This window comes from Anguilla rostrata, chromosome 13 (genome assembly GCF_018555375.3).
Source record: "Anguilla rostrata isolate EN2019 chromosome 13, ASM1855537v3, whole genome shotgun sequence".
Taxonomy (NCBI): domain Eukaryota; kingdom Metazoa; phylum Chordata; class Actinopteri; order Anguilliformes; family Anguillidae; genus Anguilla; species Anguilla rostrata.
The window spans coordinates 32,539,019-32,554,847 of NC_057945.1; the positions used below are offsets into that span (position 1 = coordinate 32,539,019).

The 15,829-nt window shown below is 44.9% G+C and overlaps 1 protein-coding gene across 2 annotated transcripts in view; it reads right to left on the reverse strand.

Moving 5' to 3' along the window:
* The window catches only part of LOC135237735 (rho guanine nucleotide exchange factor 19-like), a 28,437-nt gene that overhangs the window by 11,135 nt on the left and 1,473 nt on the right, over positions 1-15,829 (reverse strand). The window lies entirely within an intron of this gene.

The window sequence follows — 15,829 nt, forward strand, 5'->3', positions numbered from 1 at the left end:
TAAGTATCAACATTAGTAACTTGAACAGAAGTTGAATCATATAGCAATTTCACATTCCTTTGCTATTGTTACTTTCCATATCACACCTCTCTGAAATATGCCAGTTCAGTCTACTAAACTGCTGGTCCACAAAATTAAACCAATTTAAAATATTGAATTTTAAGACTTTATTCTAAACTCTTTATTGGCTTGTACTCCATCATTCGTTCTGCCCATGTTGACAACATGATAGCCTTCGTACGCAGGCCCAAGCGTGGCAATCTTCCAAATCGATCTTAATGCGGCAGGAGTTCTATGAGGAAACATACCGACCGAACAAAGCACCGTGAAAAATGAAAGATAATTGCGAAGCTAGGCTCACGCTTGCGGCCATGCTAAAGCATACCGCGGCGCTAGGAGATCTGTGTCACACTGTCAGGGTATCTGTGTCCTGAGAGATGGGTCCTGAGCCTCCTGAGGGACCAGACAAAGATCGTGCACCAGTTCATTCTGTTCAATGTTCCACTTACTCATTTCATACGCACGTGTGCATAAACACCGGGCCTCAGTCAGATCAGTATTTTCAACACGCTGACTCTTTAGATGCCAGTAAAATTGGCAAACACTCAGAGTTTTCTCGCTGAAACACTAACAAATCGAGTTTGTTGTGAATATCAAAGAAAATATGCTTTTTAAAAAAAGATTGTCAGTAATTGGCAGGAATTCTAAGCATTAGGGCATTTCAAAAAATTATCACTAGGCTGATTCATATATGCATGCACATACACGTACACACGTGCATACAGTACATACATGAAATAATACGTATGTTTTAATTAAACTCATGACACCTCACCCTAAAGGCGCACCTAGCTGAATTAGAATTTAATGTGCGTGTATTAATGTAATATATCTGTGTGAGCTTTAGTATTTATGAATACGCAGTGACATAGAAATGCGGTGTGTCTTTAGTGGAGGAGAGTGCTGTAGGTGAGGTGCTTGTTGACGGTCCGGCTTGCTGCTCCGGGTTCGAGCCCCCGCCGGGGCGGGACTGGCACGGCCCTGCCGTTCCGGGCCTAATTAGAGGGAGCGGCGCGGGGTCCTCTCAGCCCCTGTGCTGATCCCCTCCCATTCATCCTCAGATGGCCCTCTGGCTCACCTGCAGCGCGACCCCCCCGCCGTGCCAGGACAGGGCCCGGGGACGAGGCTCAGCAGACACAAAGGAGGCTTTCATGTGCGCGCCGCGCACCTTTAAACCACTGGGGGGGAAGTCCCTGACCCATTACTCTCTCACCCCACCGTCTGGGTTCCTCCGTCCCGTCGACGTACGCCTCCGCCCCGTCCACACGTTCCGTGCGTGACCTTATGGAACCTTTTGTTCTTTTTTTTTTTTAATATCCTTTATTTTTTTTTATCAAATGATTTGCTCGACTGCTGGTTTTAAATGGCAAAGGAACTGATAAAAAAAAAAACTTTGCTCACCTTCTCAGACCTCGTGAAACTAATTTAAATAAAGCCAGAATGGAAAGCTGACTGATAAAAGGAGCACACAAAATCGAACCTTCAACAAAGCAGAGGGTGTTCTTTCTTGCCTTCCGCTTTCCCTTAAAAAAAAACCCCAAATGCGCAATCAAAACACAACCTGTTAACTAGGTCAGCTGTCAAGTCTAATTAGGCAGCAGATCTATTCTGTCCAGACATTAGTGCAGCGATTACCCTTGTCTTGGAATCTGAAGCATCATTACAGGGCCAAAGGTCAAGTGGAAGTGAGTGTCACTTAGTCAGAATTCAGGTACCTGCTGTCCAGCAGTATGCACAAATATTTATACGAGAAGACAAAACACGCACAGTGTCACAATATTCAGTGTCATATTTACCAGAAGCAGAATTTTTCACACCGTGTTCATAGATCATTAAAAGCTGAGGTACAAGTACACCCCTGGTCAGGATTTATGTTTCTTAGGGCCATTACCCACAATCCATCTGTGTTTTCTGTACTGGTGTTCCAGGCTTTAGGCTTCAAACTCACAAAAGGACACAAGGTCACTGTGTCAGTATCTGACTCAACTAACTTGCATTTCTGAGTTTCACTCTGCGTGGTGTATGCAAATATTTTTTTAAGTTTTTTTACAAGTCTTTCCAAAACTCCCAAAGTGCATTTCCCTCTCTCTAAAGCTTTTCTTTTTCCAAATTTGTTTAGAGCTTTCTCATGCCCCAACTGCCTCTTTCTATAAAATGAACAGTCCCTCGTGCCTTTTTCGAGAACAGAAAAACAAGTGGCCTTTGTTTCCTAAAAAAAAAAAATCAACGTCCCGCTTCCTCTCGATCTAAATGTAAACCCCCCACTCCCCCCCTACCACCACCACCACCAACCCCGAACCCAGACGGTATGCACCCAAGTAATCCCCACCTCCCCCCCCAAAAAGTCCATCCTTTCAGACTCCACTTCCATCACCCTCCCCCCTTAATCTGTGCAATGCCACGAAGAGGGGCTCGTAAACATACTGAAAGGGCCCTGAAAGAACACAAATACACAGGATATGGGATTCACGGGCAAAAACACAGGATTTATAAGTTAAAACATGCACAACCCTCATTGGTTATAATAGTGCCCCCCACTTACTACGCACTGTTGACACACACTATTACACGCACTCTTAAACTGTACACACTTACACACAGACACACACATGCACATACACACACACACATACACAAACACACACGCACACACACATACGCACGCACACACGTACACGTACACACACACACACAAACACACACACACACACACCAGGGCACATACCGGCAGGAACGCACACAGGCTCAGACACAAATGATTACCTGTTCCCTGCCCTAAACAAAGGTCTCTTTATACTGGAGCTACAGTGGAGGAGACAGCTGGGGCAATCAGGAAAGAGAAAAGAGGACAGAAAGACTTTTTCCCTGATCCCATAATCCACGCAAAAATCATTTTCATAACATTTTATTCTTTTTTTTCGTACATGCAGTCCAATGTAGGGCACATTAATCAAAAAGAAAAAAAATCAATCTTCTCAGTCTCAAATTTGCCGGGGGAATGTTTACCTCAAATATAGACCTGAATATCAGCAGTCTGATTCATCAAAAAAAATTCATCAGCAGTCTGATTCATGAGAAAATTCTCAGTTCACTGCCAAATTTGAATATCTAAGCTGTCATCATATCTCACTTCAAATAACTCTTCAAATAACACAATCAACTTACAGCCCCAGCAATCACTATCCACTCTACTGCTTCTTGTAACTAGCGTGCCTAACTGACTTTACTGAGAGCACTTTAGGCCATGTTTACACCAGCCTGAATTCAGCTGCTCTTCAGTGTACCCAAAGCGTTCTTCACTGCTGTAATCTCTGCAGGTACACCTTAGTCCAAGGCCAGGAGCAGATTCTCCCAGTTTCATATGCATTTCCTACATTGCACAAGTCATGTTCAGTCTACGTCATGCCTGTCTAATACGACAGCAGATCACACACACGTTCCAAATGACTGTAGTTTCATTGAGTTTCTGTAGTTAGACCCAAATCCATTCCTGATTTGCCACAGGAGAACCAGACATCAACTGCCTCTAAGCTGCCATGCTGCCATACGGCTTAACAGCAACATGCTTGAAAACTGAAACTTCGTCTTCTGAACACACAATATTTTCAGTTGTCCATACACAAGCAAGTTTGGTACCCAGGGAATCATGGGAAATGAAGGAAGGGTAGTAATTACACTCTGCTCACTCAAATAATTTAATACACATTACTGACTGTGATTTTATCCTTATTGACTACTGTACCCCCACACCTGAATTATATTTAATACACATAAAGCTTTCAGAAATTAAAATACAATTCATTGTTGTTCAAATATAAAAATAACAGTCTCTGATGTTTCTAGATTTCAGGAATTCAAGGCCTTGATGTTGAAGATTAATGAATGAATTAAATTTCAATGTCAGGTTTGCTAAGCAGATGCACCATCCAGTCAGACCCACACAATGAATATTTTTTGTACATTGCAGAAATTACACAGTTGAGTATTTTTCTGAATAAACTGAGATTGAAAGTAGGATACATCCACCTGTGAAACCTCTGACTAACTATCCAAGGCCCATTCTTCAACCACAGTGCTACACTGCCACCCTCAGTGTTAAACCGTACCATTCAAACTACCTGTGTAAACAGAATGTGCAGCTAATCTGTTAAGTGTCAGCAGACCAGAGAACCATAGTCTACCACAGTCCTGTGTTAAATAATGCTTTTTTTCTGTGCTTTCCCCTTGTTGTGTAAGGTGCCTCTCAGTAATGCACCATGACTAAAATTCAAAAACCTATCGATGCTGCACTGTCTGTGTATAGGAGGTGTGTACCACGGGTGTGTGAATACAAACAATCACAGTTTCTCGTTCCGTAAAGTCATGACAAACTTGCCCGCTTGTGCTGAGTAACACAATGGGATAATGTTCAGGCAGCCAGCATTTTAACGGTTAAAAGGTTCAAAGGTTAAAATACAACACTGCTGGGTGGGGCAGCCACGGTTACACCCTGGGGTGAAGTATTTAACTTGAAGTACCTCAACCAAACTATGAAAATTTATTAAATATTTAAAAAAAAACTATGGATGTCACCCTGGATAAAAGGGTACAGGAGCATATAAATAAGCCTATTATGAAAGTCTCCTCCTTCCATAAGTTCATATCAGGGTAAAAACTGTTCAGTTACAGACAGCCCTCTTACTCTCTGAAAGAAAACAAACTAATCTGAGCTCCCAGTGTATCTGCAATGTGGCTACTTTCATATACAGAATGTTTTTGTACGATATTCTTCAGCATGGAACATGGCAGTCCTTATATCACTAGCATCATTCATTTTAGATACACAATTATTTTCCATTTTTACAGCCCTATATATATATAAGATGAAAAGTGTCAATCATCAGTCAAACAAAATGCAAATTTTTCCCCTAACCTAAAATCTCCCATTGCCCATAAAAAGTAAACAGTTTACTCTTTACTCTGGTAGTAAAAGAAAGAAAAACTGGCTTGCACTGGTGTCAGTTGCAGTCACTGCAAAAGACTCATCCACTACATTGATGAGTGCATGCTGTGCTGGTGCAAGACTGGCCATGCACGCAACGCAAGCATCAACGTGAGAATGACATCACTGACTGTTCAACAGATCACTTCCCGGCAACCACGTGGGAGTCATCCAATCAAACAGCCTGCCCACGTGCATGCACTGGGTACATTCATCTCTCCTGTCTATATCGTGCATCCCTCAACCTTTTTACAAGGTGAGGACTGTGCTGGAGGAGAATTCAATCTGACCGCGATACCACTCTGTCCATAGCATAGCTTTCACATTGCAGTTTGATAAAAATGTCAACCCTAAAACCATTCATGGCCTTAATGTCCTCATTTCTGCTCTCTACCAGCGTTTTACTCTGTAAAAATCTCTGACTTCTCCCACCTTACACAGGAATATACAGACAAATGGCCATCAGACCACAGAGTTACACACGCCGCTGAGCGGTTCTGCTCGTTAAACGGAGACAGATCGCATCAGCGCTCTGATTTCCCCAACGCTCACACTGTGCCCTCCGTTCCTAGCTACAGTGCAATCGGGAGCTTTCTCGCGTGGGACGGGGGGAGTACTGCTGTCATGGGAACGAGCGCTACAGAAGATCTTACAAAATCCGCAGCAAAAACATCCTGGTGGATGGATTACTTTAAACATAGGTCATTAGAGGCAATCGTTGCCTGAGACAGATCTCGAGCCTTCCTTTGGGATTTTTTCGAGAAACAATACCATGCACTTGACTACAATGCCCCTAAACCTGCTTAACAAACATTATTAAAAGTAATTAGCAGTAAATATCCTCAGAAATACACACATAAAACAGTAGGACTGTGATTAGCCTGTGGCACAAATAGCCCAGATCGGGCAAACTGGAGTGTGGATTTATTGAGCGGAGCTCATGATCTGCCAGTAGATATGAAGCTGGAGGCTGAAGTGTACTTTCCTCCGCTGAACTAGACCATAAAACCAGACCTGACAGCCGATTCAGCATTTCTCCTCATAACATCTCAACTGCTGACATCTCGGGAGGTAATTTCTCGAAATAAGAATAACAGCCCAATTGGAGCAGACACCGCTGCATGCAGACTGCAGATACGTCTGACGGGAGAGCTTTGGAACCCCGAGGACACGTTGCACAGAAGCACAGCCTCGCGAGAGGACTCAAAAATGCGAAGGTGATAATAACACAGGAGCCAATGCTGAAGTAAGCAGGAATGAGAATACTGAACCTCACCCCAAAATCCAAATTTTTACAGTAAATTAGCTGGGCTCATGATCTGGATGTCCAATTCATCATCAGCACTGTCACGTCCTGTTCTAACCTCATAACTTTCTTCCATAATGGCAAGTAAGCTACGCTTAGCATGCACCGGTAACTGTCATCCTTGATGATCCGTAACCACTACAGAGACATGTATGCTAAGTCAGGTTAACAGAATGTACTTTGCATTTGTAATGGCTCAGTTTTGGAACTTACCTGATTTTAAATTAAAATAAATTTAAAAATAAAAAAAACCCAGGTTAGGCAACCTTATAAACAAAGCACAACCAAGGCCAATTTAAACATTAATTTCGCACTGTTTCGCACTGTTGATGCCTGGCTTTTCTCATCAAAGTGTCTTTGATACAGTAGCTCTGTTAAAAATAATAATAATAATTTCTTTTTTTTAAAACTATACAAATAAAATGGAATTGAATTGATAGAAAAATTGGTTAATCTGAATGCCCGAGTTCTGGTTGAGGAATTTCTGCTCTGTCGCATGTCTGCCTATTCCTCCGTTCTTCCACACACGCGTGAGGAAGCACCGGGGAGCGATTCGCCCTCAACACTGCCACAAAGGCGCAGAAAGGAATGTGTGTGCCAACACAAATTTGGAGGGAAAACAAACTTTATTATTGCGCTGTTTTCATGTCATAGCATAGGGATCGGATAATTACATCAATTATCCGGCATCCCATACGGATCCGCCATCCCTGTGACGTCGTTCTTCTCAGTAATAAGAAGATGCTCCATCCCGAGAGCTCCAGACACGCACGGACAGACCGCAACGCGCCAATCGAGCGTGGCCTCGGCGTCTTTATCTGCGTGTGGCTCCGTCACCCGAGAACGGCGGCCTGCCCGTGTTTACACAACTCCCTCAGCCTGAGGCCTTCCTCTCCTGACAACTCCGGGACCACAGCACAGCCTGTCAAAGACTTAAAGAAAAAAAGGCTGAAGGGGGCTCGTTGGACACACAGCCACGCAAAGACATTTGAGCCAGGTGAACGCCTCAGAAAAGGAACGCGAGAACAGACGCAACAAGTCGAGACTAAAAATCATTTTAGAATATGACTCAGTGTGTATCACACCGTATCCCGGCTTCCCAGCACGGCTCCCTGTCTGAACACGACCGATGGGAAAACATCCCTTTGAAATCAATAATATCAGCGGTTGGGTGTCACAGGGTTGTTGATCCAAAATGGCCACACTGGTTTAAACTGACGGCACTTGGGCGCTCAATGGGACGGGTAGGTATAAGTGCTCTCCACAGCCGCTGTTTCGACCTTATAACCTTGGTATTGCACAATGGAGCCTGGGTTATGTCTTCAGCTGCTTTTCACAGGAGGTCCAGAAATGTGGGACACAACTTGTCATATCCTGATAGCGGTTGAACAAGGCCAGGATCTTCAGGGCACTTACTGCTAATTAAACTCACCCCCCCAAATGGCACGCCTGGCTACTAGCTGTCATCAGTGAGAGATCAGTGAGTCTCTCCTCCAAACCGCACCAGCTCTTCAGCATTTCTGTGTGGTCTGCTGAGTGCGTGCACTTTGTTTCCAATCCTCTGACTTGTTTGAGTGACACTACAGCAACTTCAGAGACAGACTTAAAATTCCTAACCGGGGATAAAAACAGGAAGCCATTTAAAAAAATTTAAAAAATCTGACAACTTATTTCAAGATACAATTTCATTCTTGGCCAACCGAGACAAAACGAAATAGAGGAAGACAGATAGATCTTATGTAATAATTATAATCACGTAATAATTATGTATTAGTAAATGAAGGCCAGACAAATGGCTTGCGAAGGCACTGTGAAGAAGCACCGTCAGTCTATTTGAGAATAATGCCACTAAACTAAGAACCATAGGCCTTGGAATGACAACGCAGCATCTCACAGGCAAACGCAAAAGCAACTGCAGTGGTCGCTTCCCCCTTCACATCGCACTGGAACAATCTTCTCCTCTTCTCCCAACACACTTAGAATGAACAGAGACCAGATACAACACACCAGAAGATAAAATCCATCGTCCGCACAGCCAGAAACAACACCCTACCTCCATTAAGAATAAGTACTGAGCACCTGCTTATATGTATGTACAGTATATGCAGTATTAATAGACAAAGATCTAATTACCTAATGACACCAGCTATAATTACAGCCCTCAATATCAACCCAAAGTACGCAATGAACAAATACTTAAAAATGTAATTGCTTGATGGTATTCTGTGAAGTGTATACACTGAGCTTCTCAAAGCTTTGCTGAAGGACAAAAAATCTGGAACCGAATTCTTAACTCTCCGTACACTGTAAGTAGCTGACCTACTTTCCACATTCTGCAGATTCATCAATTATCCATTAAGTCCCTGTTTTCTTTCTCTCTCACCATTTTGGATGGAGAAAAAGCAGAGCCTATTTACAAAAAAAAAAAAAAAAAAAACATTTACCCTCTACTACATGGACAAGTAAAGACAAGCCGGTCGCAGGCACTTGTTTTGAAATGTGATCCGAGACAGAGCACTCCCCGAAACTGACCAGGTTAGGTAAAAAAAAAAGAAAAAATAAACAAAGCCTGGACTTGAATGTTTCCTATCAGCTTTGAAAAACAACCTGCCCAACTAAACCTAGCCTTCTTCTGCCCCTAACGACTCACAGCAAGGCCCAAAACCCGACATGCAAATTAACCCGTTACTTTGAATAGTTTTGTAAGGGCGGGTCTATGTAATAAAATCCTTATGGCACGATTATGTCTGTAGCCTCTGAACACGTTACAGTACTGGGACTGTATTGTTTGGATGCCCGCGGAATTGTGTGCCCCCAAATGTAAAAAGAAGGTGAGACCACCTGACAGTTTTGGAGGGGTAGAAGTTGAACACCAGCAAGACAAGTCAATCAACCCAGATACTTTAAGGAAGCAATCTTTCTTTTTTACCCGACCTGGGTCAAATATGTATTTGTTTTGGATTCAACTACTTTTCTACTCTTGACTGATCTTGTCTGGTGTATTGGAACTAATTAAATACTTTCAAAAAGAGCAAACCCTGCCTTCTGGTCATACTGGCAGGCTCAATTACACCAGGCAAGATCAACAGAGCACAGAAAAGTATTTGAATCCAAAACAAGTACGTATCTTACCCAGGTCTGTTTTTTTTTTTTTTTCCCCAAAATAAATAAGAGCATGGCGGTAACAAGGAGCATCATCGGGGAGTGTCATTCACCATTTTACGGCAGGATTAAGAAGCTCAAACCAAATCCCCTAACTGTAACATTTCCTTTCTACCAAGGGTTTAGTTCAACAATCAGTCAAACAATACAAAACCAGAAACCCTCCCTTTCATCTGTACACGTGAAACAAGCAGCACAATTAGCAACTCCCTCTTCTCCAAGGGGAGAGAAGTTCAATTTGAGATGAGTATTGCAAAAAAAAAAAGAAAAATGCTTCAGTGTCAGCAGAGATAAATCGCGTACATTTATGAGCCACATAAATATAAAGCACAACAACTGTGAAGCTCGGCACGCTTCCAACTTAACGAACGTTTCGCCGAAGCAGCGCTTGCCGCATTCTGATGGTCAGGTGGAACAGAGGGGAAGCATATTCATATTCAAAAGGTCAAAAAATGCTTTGCCGTCTCCATAATTCAGGCGGGAATTCCGGGTAGCCACAGCCCTGGCATCGTGAAACCGAGCCGCGCTCAGGCCTGGGAGCCGCCGGAGCCAGCTCCACTGCACACCTGGGCAGGTGTGCAGGCAGCACGGGCAGGTAAGAGATTAGCATACATTCCTGCAGGGCACGGCTTTCTCGGTCCTGTCAAGCGTTCACACAGAAACAGAGAGAGAGAGAGAGGGAGGGAGGGAGGGAGGGAGGGAGGGAGGGAGGGTGGAAGGAGGGAGAGAGAGAGAGAGCAGAGGGAGCCAGAAAGAAGGAAAGAAAGAAAGAAGGGAGAAGAAGAAGAAAGGAGAGAGAAATAAGTGGTGGGGAGAGGTAAAAAGGAGGCTTAAGTCAGAATAACTTAAGGGTGCATACTTTGAAGTCGATGTAAACTCATTTGAAATTTTAAAGTGAAGCGCAGAAGCTATGGGGGGGGGGAGGGGTAGGGGGTGTAAATCAGGGTTGTTTATGTTAATGGTATACCAAGGGACAAGCCTCTTACATTCCAGAAAGCATTTTAAAAATACCACTTTAGAGACAGAAAACAGATTTGGTTTTCAGTACTGTAAAAAGACACTAGGGATTAAGAGAGTTCATTAGATTGGAATTTGGTGCGTGAAGGTGTACTGTATCGCCATCAGTAGCGTACCGCAGCTGAAGGTACGTTGACTGGAAGGGGGAGGCCACTTTCAAAATGCGGGGAGCAGCAAGTTCATTTTCACTGCCCACCCTCCCGCCCCCCCAGGACAGACCTCCTCTGACACACACAGGCACTGCACATTCCCCAAATAGCTGGGTGCTTGTCATTCCACCGAAATTGCCTCCGAAGACATGGGAGGAGACAGAGAGAGCCACTTGGAGAAACTCGTCCGTCAGAAGGAACGCTACAACACAGGCATGCTAATGGTGGCAGCTAGCAAGCTACAAAAATTAAAGTCTATTGGGCAATTTTCCCCAAAATGATTATTCGTTTCATTTGGATAATGTGGGTTTGGTACTCACCAAAACGATTGTTCGTCTGAATTGGATAAATGTGGGTTTGGTATTTACCGAAACGATTATTCATCTGACTTGGATAATTTGGGTTTGGTCATTTTCCACCAAGAATGCGGTTGTTGACCTTCCCCCTTGTTCTCCAGACCCTCTCCAGGTACCCCTTAAATAACCCACAGTGCTCCGATCCACTGCTCTGACCCCTTCACCGGCTCCATGTCGCTGCTTGCATTCACCATTTTGGCCTACACTCCCTCTTGTCCCCTTGAGATAAAAGATTATCTATCCCATATCTTCAGTCTCCAATTTCTAACCCTTCTAACCATTTCTATTCTCCCGCTCCCAGCGTGGAATGAGCTGACAAGACAAATTCAAACTAGCTGAATTTCTCTTTTGCAACCCAAATGATTTTTCCCCCCTAGGACCTACAGCTCCCCGAGCTTGTTTATAACAAGAACTGTTATTAAAGTGTGTTATTAAAGCTGAGAGATGAAATGTGTGAGACAGAAAAAATGTTTAGGGTGGAGGGGGGGGGGGGGGGGGGGTTGGGGGAAGGGGAGGTTGTCCAGAGGAATTCTTAACTGAGAGGGGGTGGGGGGTTATATGAAAGATTTCTGTTGACAAGTATACCATCTTCACCTGCTTTCCTTTTAAGAATGTGCCAACTAAGACACAGGAAAGCCAGCATGGACATTCATTTCATTGTGTGAGATTTACGGAGCTCAGCGTAAGAGCCTGAGATTGGCCACCCATGCATGAGTCTCACTCCTGATATCGGACACTTAAGGTCTGTAGCCCGCCTGGTGGAGTCAGCCAACCAAGTAGCCAAGACTGGGCTTTGTTTTCTGAAGCTCACTTCCTGGTCTTGTTGAGAGACGATGCTGTCAGTGTGGTTGGCTCCAGCCAACCAAGCCTTTCAGCCGCCCATTTCAAGTCAATGGTATAAATACAGTACAAAATACAAAGTCAATACGTAGTCGCATTATGTGTTTTTCTTAGTCTAATGTCTCTCCATGAGATAATTTAAGTTATTCTGTCATTTGGAAAACGTTTTAATATTTTGTGGACCAATCAAGAAGTTTGTGTCACTGCCTCGTCACTGCATGCCATTCGAGCACCGGTATCTCATGCGCTTAATAAAGGGAACGGACTGTCAATCACATTGTGCCCAGACCCGGCCCAGACTTGATGACCATATAAGGGTCCCCCCTTCTCCCTACTTTACAGTCTCTGGCTCCAATCTGTACAAAATGGCAGCACGAAAATTGCACTTCCGCGGCTTAAAAATGCTTTTCACGAGCGTCACTGGGTGACGTAACAGTCACTTCGTTCATATTTTTTCTTCAGTCTGTGGGACCGTCCACCACCTGGATCCCAGAGAAGCCAAGCTTCATTTCACTGTGCCGTACAGACAAGCTGCAGATACATTATGCTGGAGGGCTGTGCATCTTATGTAACTGGTTCAGGGAGACCACAGGTGCCCAAGTAACCAGAGGGGGTTGCTAAGGCAAAATCAGAGGGGGTGGGGGGGGGGGTGTATCCTCCCTTCCTGGGTGACACCCTGGGTCAATTATCACCCCCCCAGGACTCCCAGCCTCAGTCTGCATGAGGAAGGTCAGGACTGGGGCTGTGGCACATTACCAAATTTCTCAAGGGCACATCAGTGGCACCCAGCCAAGCATTCCAGCCTGCCGGTGGCCTCGTCCGTTTGCCAAACCGTTACGCTGAGCAGATGCCCCTTACAGAGAGGAACTAGCAGGTTGCTTCACTCCCGAAACGAAGAAAACCGCAATCTTCACAGATTATTATATCGCATCGTAATGATAAAGAAGGGGCCAAGCAGTGGATTTAGATCACTGTAATGAGCAGCTATGGCAGACTGCCTTGTGACTGCGTGAAAAGAGACAGAGGGCAGGTACTGCGGCAGGACTGTCCCTCAGCTCGATGGGCCCACGCGTACGTTCAGCTTCCCCTGCTTCCGCTGTTCTGGCTGGCAATGCACTGCGGTGATTTGAGCTCAAAGCCCTTGCTCTGTGTGACAGCAAGGTCCACTGAAAACAGGCTCTGTCGGGCTGCATAGTGTGTTAAACTAGTGGGCATGGGAGAGATAGAGATGAGAGAACAAGCAGACAGACAGGACAGACTAGCACTGTGTCATTTCAACCTCACGTCATGGACATCCAACCTTCCCCCCCCCCCCCCCCCCCCCCCCCCCCATCCCTATGGCCCAACAGCCTATGCCTAATTTTACATATGAACTGCATTCAAAGTATTTTACTTCGCTGTCCTTACAAGTTTGTGGTCGCCATTTTCACAATACAGGAAATTTTCACAAAGATAAATCTACCTGTTCCCACATTTCTATCTTTGTTTGGATGCCACAGTGAACACAATGCCTGCCATACAGGGGCCATGACTCACGCTTTTCGTTATTATACACAGCCTCTGTATAATGGTTTGCTTTTAGCCCTCTATCGTTTTGATAAGGGAATCTTATCACAGGACACAAGGGCCAGATTCCCCCCCCCGCCCCCCCCCCCAGAGAATAAATCGTAGTGTAATAAACGAGAGCGCACAAAGTGCTGAGTGCTCCCGCTTATCTGCGCGAGCGAGCCGCTCTGAGTCACACCGCAGGGCCGCACGCCTTTCATCTCCACACGAGCGGGCAACCCGGGACAGAGCCGAGTGCCAGCCCAGCGCTGCCAGGGCATTCAGACGCACTCAGACGCACTCACGGGCGCCCAGGCGCTCAGAAAGGGGGCAGACACACACACACACGCATGCACGTACACACACACACACACGCACGCACGCACGCACACGCAAGCATGCACACGCACAGACAAACATACACACATGCGCACACGCACACACATACACGCACGCACACTTACGTACACGCACGCACAAATATAAACACACACACACATACACACACACGCAAGCATGCACGCGCACACACACACACCCACACAAACGTACACGCATGAGCATGCAGGCACGCACACTCACACACATACACGCATGATGGTTTTTTAAAAAAAAAGAGAATATTTATTTTGTTGGAAAGCGTTTTATCCCAGTTTTAATTGTAATTTCTTCCCCAATTTGTAACGGCCAATAACTGGTAAGTCCATCCCATGCTTGTGATGTCTGTACAAGTTCCAAAATCAAAATGCATGAAGTGAATTATTTAGTATTTAGGGTAGGAGGCAGGGAAGGAGATGTCCCGATGAATTTACGACTGGCGGGTTGGGGCAGGGGAGGGGTTGTACTTCGGCAGCCTTCGGAGTGAAAACTCACCGACTCCATCATGCGCTTCCATTCTGTGGCAGGGAGCAGCAAAGCTATCGTGCTGGAGGACTGAAACCTGCACATCCTGCGCAGCTGGCGCAGACAGACCGCTCTCTGTCCCCCCTCCCTTTGAGGACGGCACTGTGGCCAAGTATGTATCGCCCCACAGGACTTCCAAACGCAGTTCAGGTGCGTCGCTGGACTGAGAACCAGCACTTTTCTTTTATAAACCACCAGAAAGGTGAGAGGCAAAAAATATGTATATATATATATATTTTCAAGAGTCAATTATAACATTCACTGATTTACAGTAAAAAATAAATAAATGTATCTCACTTATTGTGCCAATGACATGGTGCTGAGTATTTACAGTACCAGCAAAGCCTAAAAACGGTAAAGTCAAAAGCACGTCAGGCACTCACCCACCTAGAACCGCCTAGAGCAGGGATCCCAAACTCAAATCCTGGAGGGCTGCTGCGTGTTGCTGGTTTTCGATGTGTCACAGTACTTATGTGCTTAATTTAAGGCCTTGATTTGCACACCTTGGGCTAAATTGGCTGCTGATCGAAAGGAAATCACAACAACCAGCAGAGACTGCGGCCCCCCAGGACTGGACTTTGAGACCCCCTGACCTAGAGAACGGGGAAAAGCAGGACGGGCGATACTGTGAGGCCCAAAAATCTGCATCCCCACCCACCGCTTCTGACAGCCCCGCTTCACGGCCTCCGTCACACGATCCCGCAGGTGCCGGTAAACGAAGACACACAATAAAACGCTTTGTGGATATACTGCCACCGTGAAAAAGCCAGGGGATAACGCGGGGTGGGGGGGGGGGGGCATGGGCAGGAAGAATGCGTTATCTGTTCTGTGACCATATGGGAGAGGCTATATTAACAATGAACAAAACTACCGATGGTTCATTCCAGCTACAGTAGGCCATCCCTTACCCTAATCACAAGCACTGCAGCTGGCTCTGGATCACGGTTTTGGGGGGGAGCGTAAAAATTTTAAAAGCGATACCACAAGGTGCTCCGTTTGATGTAGACAAACACTGTCTCACCCTACGATGCAATATACCTCACTGTATACCTTAGCGTATATTGTATCCCATTTGCTTAATCATGCAGTTATTGTTATAATTTTTTTCAACATTTTTAATAATGAAAAATATATATACCAAACACTATACCGCACACATAAGTATATACCTCTACAAATATACATCCAATTGTATCCAACGGACTCATGCAAGGTTCAGTATGGAAGTCGGATGGGTTTTTATTATTATTATTATTATATATATATATATATATATATATATATGAATACACACTGTTCTCTTGTATAGCAGATAAAGAATTGGATAAAAGATGGAATCTGCTGCCTTCTGCCCAAAGGCAGATTAAAATTCTGAGTGTTGGATTCTTGAAGCACACAGGCACGCAAACACACCCACACACACACACACACACACACACACACATACACATACACATACACACACACACACACACACACGCACGCAAACATACCCAAACACACAAACACA